Source organism: Lygodium microphyllum, chromosome 18 (assembly GCF_053477565.2).
Source record: "Lygodium microphyllum isolate KBCC chromosome 18, Lygodium_microphyllum_v1.1.10, whole genome shotgun sequence".
In the NCBI taxonomy this organism is placed as follows: Eukaryota; Viridiplantae; Streptophyta; class Polypodiopsida; order Schizaeales; family Lygodiaceae; genus Lygodium; species Lygodium microphyllum.
Genome location: NC_141152.1, coordinates 55294406 through 55306099, shown reverse-complemented (window position 1 = coordinate 55306099; position 11694 = coordinate 55294406). Strand labels below are relative to the sequence as shown.

At 42.7% G+C, this 11694-nt stretch overlaps 1 long non-coding RNA gene across 1 annotated transcript; it reads right to left on the bottom strand.

The window, feature by feature from the left end:
* Nucleotides 1–6516: 6516 nt before the first annotated feature.
* Nucleotides 6517–9224, bottom strand: LOC148020904 (uncharacterized). The gene is made up of 3 exons (XR_015694754.1): nt 8997–9224; nt 8786–8904; nt 6517–6746 (listed from the first exon to the last, which is right to left on the bottom strand). It is a non-coding gene; the product is annotated as an uncharacterized LOC148020904 (long non-coding RNA).
* Between the last annotated feature and the right edge of the window lie 2470 nt (nt 9225–11694).

Here is an 11694-nt window from a genome sequence, read left to right as displayed (position 1 = left end):
TCTCTGCGTTCTCTCTCTCTCAGTCCTACGCTTCCGCACCGCTGCACTCTGACAGAAGAGACTTGTTAAAGTGTATATGGACAAGTGTGTTGAAGAACTAGCCTGGAAGAGACTAGTTCAAAGTGAAGATAGACAAATCTGCATGAGATTAGTTCATGTGGGGTCGTCAGTGGAAATTCACTTTCAGTTGAGCTATATTACAAATTTGGATGTAGTTATAGTCTGCAAAGATGGTCAGAAGACTTGTAGGGATGCAATGGAAGCAACTCCTAAAATTTAGGGAGTTACTATTTTTGGACCCCAGAATCTGTTTGCGTCATTATCTTCGTTTTTGCACGAGGATTAATCCTCTAGTCTGTGCCGAGGTCAAATTTTGAACCGAGGATGGAGAATTTTAGACCGGAAGGCTGGAATGGGAAATATCTTCCAATGCTGCCACTTGGCACAAATTGGTGCACTTACCTCTTAAAGAGGGCTGGCGTGCAGTTTTTGGGCAAAGAGGGGCTCATTTGAGAGGGATTGCTGCAGATGGAGAGCTCTTGAGAGCTAGTCTTCCTTGTCAATGATGCACAGAGGGCTGAGCTTGCTTCCTACTCTCTCTCTCTCTCTCTCCCTGACAGTATGGTTATGCTACAGAATCAAGGGCCTTTCTTCTGATTCAGGTACAGCTGTGGAATATGCTGTTTTTGCATGAGGCAAGAGCCTCTTTTCTCCAAGCACAGGAGCAGTTGTTTGCTGCCGACAAGCAGGAATAGGTGAGGGTGGTAACCTCACCAAGCAAGTGTCTGAAACAGCACTAAATCAGAACTGATTCTGGACTGTTCAGAGGTTATTTCAAAGCCCAATTGATGTCAGAATCAAGGGGCACTTGGCCCAAATGATGCTGGACAGTGCAGGGAACAGTATGAGCTGAAAACAGGTTTCAGAACAGGTCTGAACCAGTAATTACAGTGGGCTGAACAGTACAGGGAACAGTATGAGCTGAAAACAGGTCTCAGAACAGGTCTGAACCAGTAATTACACCAGGCTGAAGTGGTCAATTCTGCACTACAACCAGTCAGACTCGGGCAGAGTTTTCCCTCCTGGTCAGCTTGTTTTGGGTCAGTAATTGTACTGTTATGCTACCAAATTTCACCCAAAATTGGTGAAAGACAGCCCATTGTATTTTCCCTCTTTTTAAAAATAAAGAAATACCGCAAGGGGCGCCTAAATTAGGGGCCAACAGGGTGTCTGTGTGGCAACAAGAGCATTCTAGCTCCCTGTGTGTCTTCTTGAGTTTGTGTCTTTAAGTTCAGGTAAAGTGGACGACTGTAAATTGGGTGAAAGCATTTGTGTATTTTGGTTGTACACTACCGCCCTTTCCAGTGAACAGGCCGGTTTCAAACCTTCCCTACCACAATCACCCCATGATCACCTACACAAGCAGTAAGACTCAAGCCAATAGAGGTGCATGCGCATCCACTCTTGCCATGGGCACTAATGGCATACTCCCAATAAGTGTGTAAGCTACCTGGGAATACCTTTCCTACCCGATGGGCCTAGGAGCGGGGGTGAGCTTGTGCTCCTGCAGAAGTCTCGATTCATCCAACAAGGGCTAGCTGCAACTCTTGTTGAATAATCAACTTCCTGAAACCACGTGTCTCACTGTAGTGGAGACCATTCATATTCCAAGATGCAAGATGTAAGCTCATAGGGAAACCTGTGACTGACCGAACAAGCTTTTGTTTAGCATGGAAGCTGCTGATGAAAAGGAAGAGCTATGGGGCATACAAATACGCTTTGCTGCAAGCCTGGACGACGAACTCCAATCCCCCATGGTGGCGCTCGACAAACCATGGGGGTTATAGATGCTTCAGGTGGTCCCACCAAGGCATCTATCAGCCAACACACTGAGAGTCATGACTCTATACACTGGTAGAAATGGGCAATCTGTGCCAGGGGCCACTCGATCACACCCATCGATACTCTCCACTATGAAGGGGCTCGAAAGATAATACTCAAGTGTGGGACCTCAACACTAGCCCACCAGTTAATGTGCATCATGCAACCTAGCCACTGCTGTGAAAACAATACTAGTTCTCCTCCCATCCACTGGGAGATGTGGTCCGCCACCTGACTCTTCACCTCTATTTGTGTCATTGTCCAATCCCCTGAGTGAGAGGTCTGAAGGAAGAAGGCATAGGTTGGTCCATCCGATAGTGCTAGTGCATGAACCTTGCCACTCCTTGACTTGTGTACCACGAAGATCCCCATCTCGAGAGGTAATGAAAACTCTCTACACTCCACAACTCTCAAGTAGGACCATAGACCACTGTGAAAAAACTCGTGTGGTAACAACTACACCTATCTCGAGAAAGTGTGACAGAGGCGGCAAGGACAAATGAGTTGGTGGTTGTGTCAAGAGGGGGGGCAACTGGTGAGAGGAGGATGTAGGCGTATGCGCTCATTGCCTCCTTGGGGGAAGGATGGGCGAGGGATAAGTCACCTATACCGAGTGCAGATCAAGGGGGGCTGATCGATAGGGGAGGTGGTGGAGGAAAGGAAGATCGAGGAATGGTGGAGTGGTCGGAGGTACATGGCGGGTGTTCGGGGGGGGAATGTGGGCTAGGGTTAGTGGGGGATCCATGGGAAAGGGGCGGGGGAGGGGAGAAAGGATGGAGGAGGGTGGGTGTGGGTGCTATGGGATTTCGGGTGAGGTAGCTTGTGGCGCGGCTCACAGGCAGTGGAGATGGGGGATTGCGGTTCTATTGGGTGGAGCGAGGGCTACGGGGTGCTCTGCCAAGGGACCATCACTCACCTTCCTACTCCCTACTGCCGTGGCTGTGTCTGAGGGGCTGATTGCAGCCCCCTGTTGTCTCCCTCTCTGTCATCTTTGGACCCGTGTAAACCCATCAACGTCCATCTATGGGCTAGGCGACGGAGCTACCTTGACTCGGAAGCATATGTAATCTGCTACTTGGTGCCCAAAGTTATGGCAACGTAGGCACTTCCCTAGTTGCCTAGTCACAATGACCTGGTGCCTAAAGGAGTGATGTCTTGCCTCAATCTCTAAGAACTTTGGTATACTCTTTGTATCTTTCAAGGCCACCCGTACCTTTGCGACTCTTGGAGCTGTCACTGTATCCGCAAAGGAGGCAAAAAGAACTATGACAAGAGCCATCCAAAGTCCTCCACTAGCTGGTGGTACTCTACCATCCATCTGGGGAAAAGTAAAGTGACCGGATATCTAAGAAACCTGTTATGAAGTGCAAATGTCTCCATTGTGAAGCTGTTATAGCAAGGAACCATGTAGATAACCCCCTTCATGGAGACATAGAATGAGCTATCCACTAGCTCATGAGCTGCATCCGCAGAGGTGAGTCGAACCATGAAGATCCCTTGACCCATGAGGACTACCTCCACGATCTACACTGTGCTAATGCGCAACATGGAGTGAAGCCAACCCCGAAGCTGGGCCCTTAATGGGAAGTGTCCTATGGCCTGACCAAAGATCGTTGTTTCTTTCAACTGTAGCTCTATGGCACAGATGACTAAGAGCTGTTCCTCAAAGAACGATGTGCAAGGTGTTTGACTGGGGAGCACTTGCAAAATGCACCGGCCTTTGCGACCAGAGGTTTCCATTGTGTGTCCCTTCTGAGAACCTACCTATCACGCTGGTTTGCTACCGATGGAAGAAAAGTTGCTACAAAGAAAGGGACCAACTTGGGGGAGAGGGGTGGTGGGGGCGCAAGCCAAGGGCGACAAACAAGTCAAGTGCCACCGTGCTGCAAGCAAGATAAGCCGATGGCAATGTCAACGGGGAGGGAACAAGTGGGGCAGGTACGATGGATCAAGCGGAGGTGGCACGACGGATCAGTCGAGGGCAAGGATAGCTTACGTGACGCGACACGCAAGTATTGGAGAGCAGCAATAGAGGACCAATCTTGAGTCTCTAGTGTGGGAGGTCCCCCACTACCTAGGCTCTAGCAAAACTCATGATCAGAAGAGGACAAAAATGAGATTGAAGAGAGCATGTCTCCATCTGCCATGGCATGGCCTTCGCCATCAAAATTTGGCTCTACCATTCCAAGGTCTATAACCTAGACTGCATCACCTTGATCATCCTCCTCCTCCTCAGTGCAAATGCAACGAACTACCTCATTTGCACATCGTCAAGGAATTTCAATGGGTAGCTTCCCTTTGCAAATGCATTTCCGTCAAGCACTCTCTCAATCTACAACTTGCTCACGTAGTGGAATGCTATAAGTACGTGCACGTGACCTCCTCGCACGCCTATCCACCTCCTCCATCTCTCTATGAAGAATACACAAAATCCCCTCCTACTCATTCCTGATATACTAGTCCTCTGTGATCAAATCATGTATCAACTTTATACGTGAGGAATCAACCTGTTCAAGGTGTCAAAAGAGCATACATTTGTTAATAATAATGTAAATTTTAAATACAAATATAGAGATATGTTGTTTCAAACGTGTAAATAGCTATTATTTCAACTTGCTTGGGTGGAGTGTTCCCAAGGCGTGGTAGATATGCACAAGCCTCATATTGGCCCTACAATACACTAACTTCTCCAATTGAGAAGTACTAAGGCCATTCCAAATCTTTGTATGGATCAAAGAATAAGCACTCCAATTGCACGCACAAGTACCCGTTGAGCAATCATGCATCTGCAAGTATCATTGGCTTAATAATTGCCATTGCTACACTTGAGAGAGTGAGTAAGAAAGAGAGAGAGAGCATAGACTCCAAAGAGTGAGTTACATGTGAGAGTATACGTAGAGCCAAACCGGTCAAACGTGAAAGACCTTGTTGACCATAACTCTACCACCATATGAAAAGAAGACCAGTAGCCTCCGAACGCAATGCCACCACCTATGAAAGTGATGGCCCCAAGTTATTCATGAAGCTACACATCTCTGCATCTATTTGAAGATGCTCCTCGTCAAACATACAAGCAATGAACCTGTCCTTTAGTTTCATGAGATCGTACCCATGGAACAAGACTGGGTCTTATAGAAAGGATGGAGTAAAGCAGCCATCCCATGAATGGGACGACTCATAAGCTTCCACCGACTCTCTACAAGAGTCAAGATATCATCTCGACTCTAAAAACCGACAAGATCAAAGTTTAGGCTCGTTGCAAGATCAATGCATGTGCTATGCATCAATACTACATAAATAACATATGCCATGAAGAAGTATAAGAACAAAATCTAGGTACTTACCACTATTGAGACAACACTTGGCATGTTGTGGCATGGCTCTTCATCTACATGAAAACGTGATAAACCAAACCCGATGTGGAGCCCTCCATGTTCATGACTCATAGCATCATACGCATGGGCTGCAAAGCCACTGTCAAACCCTACACCTCTGTCCAAAAACACTCATTTAGGATGCGCCTCTGAATGGCTTTAGTCGCCTCTTTTTGTGCATAAGACATGTCCCTCCACTTTGGGTCCACAACTCTTTGCAAAAGTGGATAACAAAGCTTGAAGAGCCTTTACAATACCAAATACATATATGTAAACCTGGTCTTGAAGAGGCGTATCATATCTAGATCAGTGTGGCTATGAAAGATGGCTTAAGCTTGATGCTTCTTTTGAAAGAATATGTTATCCTAGTAGCATCTGAAATTTTGGGCTGCACCCAAGGTAGTTTGCCTATGTCCTCCATAACCAAGTCTAGACAATGGGTTGCACATGGAGTCCACACAATGTGTGGGAACTCTGCCTTCACCATTTTTTCCATTGCCTTACATGAACACATGGAGAGAGAGAGAGAGAGAGATGGCTACCAACTTGCTTCGAATCCTCACCATGTATCTCATTATTTTGCATTGCATCTTGATTCTTCAATGGGACTAGATGAAATACCACTACCTAGTTATCATCCTTCAGCTCATGCTTTTCTAGCCATCATTTTCTACATTATAGCCACAATCAAGGATGGAATTAAGTAAGATGGCCTCATTGAGTCGGTAAAGTTTATATAGTTGTACATCATAATTCTTCATGTAACTTTTTGAATATCTTATATCAGTCTCTAGGAGCTTTGTATAGTATATAACCATGGCACTAGCTTGCCATTTAGTTTCATATCATACTAATGAATCAAAAGCAAAAATCAGCATGAGAATGGCTGCCCTCTATCACTGATGTATTTCACAATCAGCGTGAACAGGACCTCAGAATCCTAAAATATATAGAAGATAATACTTGCACCACTTCCACAATGGTTTAGGCGAAATACCTACACCACTTTCATGGTGGTCTAGGCGATGTATGCAGCTACTCATTCATGATAATGACAACATGTCAATTATGTTGAACTTGTTAACAAACAAAATAATAAATATGAAAAAGAGAATGATTCCCTACTACCTAGGTTGCTTGAAGCAAAAAACAACACTTCTCTTTATTAGATTTGTCATCATCAACATGCATGATATACTGGCTATTGGGAAATTAAACCCCAACCACAACCTCATGTTGAATCCAAGCCAAGAAACCTAGCTAGAAATAAAAAGATCTAATATTGCTTTGTGTCAACAAATTATGGGCTGGAGCTACATACATACAACTGGATATAGTTGGCAATACATGGCAGAAGTGATAATTGCAACCAGTCTTCTAGGTCTATTGCAGCTCATCTGCTAGCTCCAAAATTCAAAGAGTGGCATCTCAAGTGCAGCCTACTAGTCTTCTAGCTCCAAACAACTCAAAGAGTGGCATCCCAACTGCAACCTGTAATACATAAACGCAAGGCTAAAGAAATAATGTCAAATATGATCAACAGAACACATTGACAATGTTGAGATTTAAACATTAGAAATATCTAAAACCCACTTAAACTAAATCATATGCTTTGAATGCATACATGCATGCATTTATTCTTGAAAAAAACAAGGGGCCCAATCCAATGCAAACAGACTAATTAGCATAACTCACAACCGACTCTCATTAGCATAGCAAAGTCCTCAAACATGTAGATAACTAAGAATAGTACATCCACCACTCTCTGGCCATATGGCCTGCCTTATCATCCTCATAGAATCTTTGAGTCCAACAATGTTAGAATGAAAAGGTAGGTGATGCATGATAAAAACTCTCTCCACACATCTTTGATGTCCACTAAAGTCACCAATTAGCTGGTTGATGGCTGAAAAGAGTTGAAAGATATCAATCCTGAACAAGCATTACATCATCTAGAGCATGAGATTATGATGATCCATCCAAGTTGGGGTCTAGTTTATCACTATGCAGATCAATCCCAATGTGAAGCTAAGTAATCACATGCCCACCAATATACTCTAATGTGTCTTACCACTGAAAAGTCCACAACCAAGTGGACTATTTGTATCTATTTTGGTGCCTAACTTGTCCATGATTATTATTAAATTAAAAAATTGTCATTTTTGTTAAATTGGTCAGGGCATTGGTCATTCTCATTCTCATAGGGTACTCTCTGTTCTTATCAGGAAACATCTCTTCCTCTGTCTTTGCCTCTTTAGCAAAGATAGAGTCTTTCCTCCTGTTTCCCTGAGAACTTCATCTTTAGACCCACTTAAATGACAAGAGTAGGGAAAAAGAACAGGGCATACCATCATTTGTGGTCAATTCCCAAGTAATTATTCATACTGGTAGTAGGTTGGATTACAATTCCTAACCTAAGGAAATACAAGGCTTTAGCTTGCCAGCTTGAGCACAATTCAGCTTCTATGAAACTTTGCTTACAAAGTGCTAAGCAAGCTCTGACTATGAGGGCCATCTAGTGATTTTTGCAAAGTTAAGCTTGGAAAACATGAACCATTAGTTTAATATGTGATAGTCCATGTGTAATTCTCTGTTTTAGGGTTATCTTCGTTCCTTCAGCTTTTTTATCTGTGATTGTGGCTATGGTAACTATGAGCCATAATATGCCAACAAGGCCAACCTGTCGAGGACTTCATAGCCATGTGAATTGCAAACATTGATATACTGCAAGTCTATAATCAAGAACTCATAAATGTTTAAATGCAGTTGTCCCAACATATAGCTTAGTCAAGTACTCATGGTCCTTAAAGGCAGTTGGTCATTAGCGTCTTGTTTTAGGGGTATCCTCAATCCTGCAACTCATTTAGTCTATGATACTGGCTATGCTAGTCATGAGCCATTTTAAAATTCACAAGACATGAAACCAATGATATGCTAGCAAAGCTAGTTGTCGAGGACTTCATAGTCATGAAATGCAAGAATTGATATGCCTGCAATGTCTGCAAAATGCAATTCTGTCAACATATAGCTCAGTGAAGTGCTCGTCATCCTTGAAAAGAAGCTGGTTAGCATCCCATTGCTGCAATTTTTACAGAGATAGGATTTTTCATTTAGTGATGACATCAAGGTTATAGAGCTATAGAGAAGGCATGCCCAATTCCAACCTTCTGCTTAAGAACATGCTCAGGTGAAGAGGAACTTTACAAATGTTGGGCAACCAAAATCTTATGAAAGTACTCTGGAAGATTGTGGCCATCTCTTGAAAGTGTTTGCGGGTGATCATCTCAATAGCAAAGGATTGGGAGCCTCGAATAACATTTGGACAACAAATTTGTGATAACGTATGGAGAAGAGATAGTACCATGATGTTCAGTTCTTCTTCCATATCTTCTATGTTATAAAATATATGCAATCTGTGTTCTATGGATATTCTTATGCCGATTTTCTTATAGCGATGAAATTACTTTAGTCAGTACCAAAATAGAAATATGGCCAGAACCATCGCTAGCGAGAGTGAAGGAGATCGATACCTCCAAGCAGCTTTGTAAAGTTTGCTGGACCCTTCCCTATCAAGCCACTTTCTATGCAAGATTTCGAGACTTCGTTCCTGAGCCCTTCACTCTTCTGCTCTCTTCAAGCTCTAGTCATCCTGTGAGAGGGAAAAAGAGAGAAGAGAGGACACTGTCAAGGAGGGAGAGAGAGAGAGAGAGAGAGGGGGAGGGAGGGAGAGAACACACTTGCCTCTGCCCTGCCACCGATTCCCTGTATTGCGCGTGCTGTTTGTTCGATGGATGACTCCTTGTTCCTCTTACTCTATCCCAACGTCCTGCTGTCAAGAGGGAGGGGAGTATTGCCTCCATCGCAGTCTCGGTGCCACAATAGCAAGCACGGAGAGAAGGACGTGAACGAGAGCGCGCACTTGTTTTTCAAATTTTAGAAGAGGGTGATTAAGCCAAGAACCATGCCATCATTGTGTGTCCATTTGCAAAATCCCCCAAAGGACTACCAAGCACAAAATCCCTTTATCCCAATCGTGCATAACCTACTATAGGTGCATTATTCCAAGAGGCTGCATTTCAAAGAAGCAATCCTTTCTCAAGTGCACCACAATCTGCATTCCAACAACCCATGCATAACAATCTTTTCATGCATTTGTTGGCCATTATTGTTGGCATAGGCTACAAGAAAGATTGAATGAGTTAAGATGGGAACCCTTGTTTTGCATCTACACAACATTTTTATAAGGTTCCTTACTTTACTTGATTGGGCATATCTTACAAATAGTGCATTCCAAGGGACTACCGGAAGCTCATCAAGCACCGCAAGAAGAGAATGAGGGAGGAGGGAGGGGGGTCATACATGTGTTGTATATTTTCTTTGGCCTTACAATAAACCTTTGGACATACAATAGCTATTAGAGAGAATGTGTGTGACTGATTGTCTTCATCGATGCATCACCAAAATAGCCACCCAAACTCTGTCTTACACCATGGAGAGCAAGATAGGACAATAGTTATATTGCACATGTTTAATTCAACCTTGCAACAACGGCTTCAAAGAGGAGGCTGGCTATTGAAAAGTTTTGACATCTATGTTTTGGATTGGATTCTGGAGGCAACAAACAATGCACTCTATTTTTAACATTGCATCTCTCTTTCTCCAACACCAATATCCATATTGTTATTGGAATCAAGATCCAACATCAAAACGCCAAAATACACATCTACATGTGGCTCTCTCTCTCTCTCTCTCTCTCTCTCTCTCTCTCTCTCTCTCTCTCTCTCTCTCTCTCTCTCTCTCTCTCTCTCTCTCTCTCTCTCTCTCTCTCTCTCTCTCTCTCTCTCTCTCTAAGAAATCAAGTAGGTGCTTCATTCATCATAAGTACATGAATAAAAAGGTTGTGTTCTCTCCTTATTCGTTCCACCCAAAATCACCTAAGTGTACCATAATTAGCAAAATATATATTTGTGGTGGGATACAAAATATGTGAACCCACTCTCTTAAGCTTCATACTAGATTGCAAAAGCACACAATCTAGTGCGCCTCTAACAATTCTAGAATAAAATGACCCATAATGTGAATTTGCATGGAGTACATTTATGAGCCCCTTCTATTTTTTGAAAAATATAAGTCAACATAATCAAAATGCCCTTTCATTTGAACTCACATGGTTTATCACATGTTCTATATGGTGCACCCCTCGAGAGGCTCTCTAGACCTCTCTATTGATAGGATTCTTACAAGGATTCAAGGCGCACAAGGTGAAAATATAAGGAAGGCTTTGTTCAGTAAGGTTAAGGGGCTCTTGTCTTTCATTAGTCCACTGAGGTCAAGGGGGCTAATCATAATCTTGATGTATAAGTAGAATGGTATATTTTATCTTTTATGTAGTGACACGTGATGGACATAGTTGGTGAATGTGATGCAAGTTCGATCCATGTCGTGTCTCAAATTTAGAGAGTCATCAACTTAAGAGGGTACTTAATGTGATGCAATTAGCATCATACGTGCTACAAATAGGCTTTTGGCCTTTCTCATGTCATTATTTGTCAGCTTTATTGGGATTGTTGCACCTTTCACCAACATTTGACACAACCTTGCATCTTCCAACTGGCATACCACAACTCAAGTGTGACTAATATAGCTATTCTATTCTAGTGAAGATAGGAAAAACAAATGAGAAAGTCCATGGCAAGGGCATATACATGAGGTATATTTGTCTGAACACAATGGAGGGTTGATCGATAAATTGTTATTGAGCTCACTAAGCACTACACAATGTAGCCTCTAGAAATGCTAGTCTTAGAGGTGTTTCCACTACAATGAGAGCATTGAGACTTGGCATTTGATATGGAATCAAGGATTCCCACAACATGTTTCCTATGTCCACTAATCAGTCTATACGGATTCAACAATAATATTGATTTCACTAGGGAAATCTTAGTAATCGTTTGTAAAGTCTGTAGTAATGAACTCCTAAGTGCTTCAATGTGAGAGTGCACTTTGAATGCTTCCTATGAAGCCTTTTTACTTTTTTACTCAAGAATAACAAATGCAATTTGGTGACTTGCTTGAACAAAAAAATTACATTGCATCAAATGGAACTACGAGTAAAAGGGGAATGCAAATGGTAGTATTGATTTCTATAAGGTTGAACTTGTGGCAAAGGGTTATACTCAACAAAAACCTTCTTTGTGCTTGCCATAGTGGTTATGTGCTATGATATGATCTATAAGGATCATTTGGTACTCTCACTAAGCTACAACTTCAGCTTTCAAATATAATATTTACTCCATTTTTCTTGAGAATGCAATTACATAGTAAAGGGATGACATTGCAAAGCATAAAAAACCCAAAAATTGCTAACAATATTTGGTTTGGATACACTCATGGCTATGTAATTGATCTTCATCTCCAATTTTGTCTTTAGGAGCTAAAT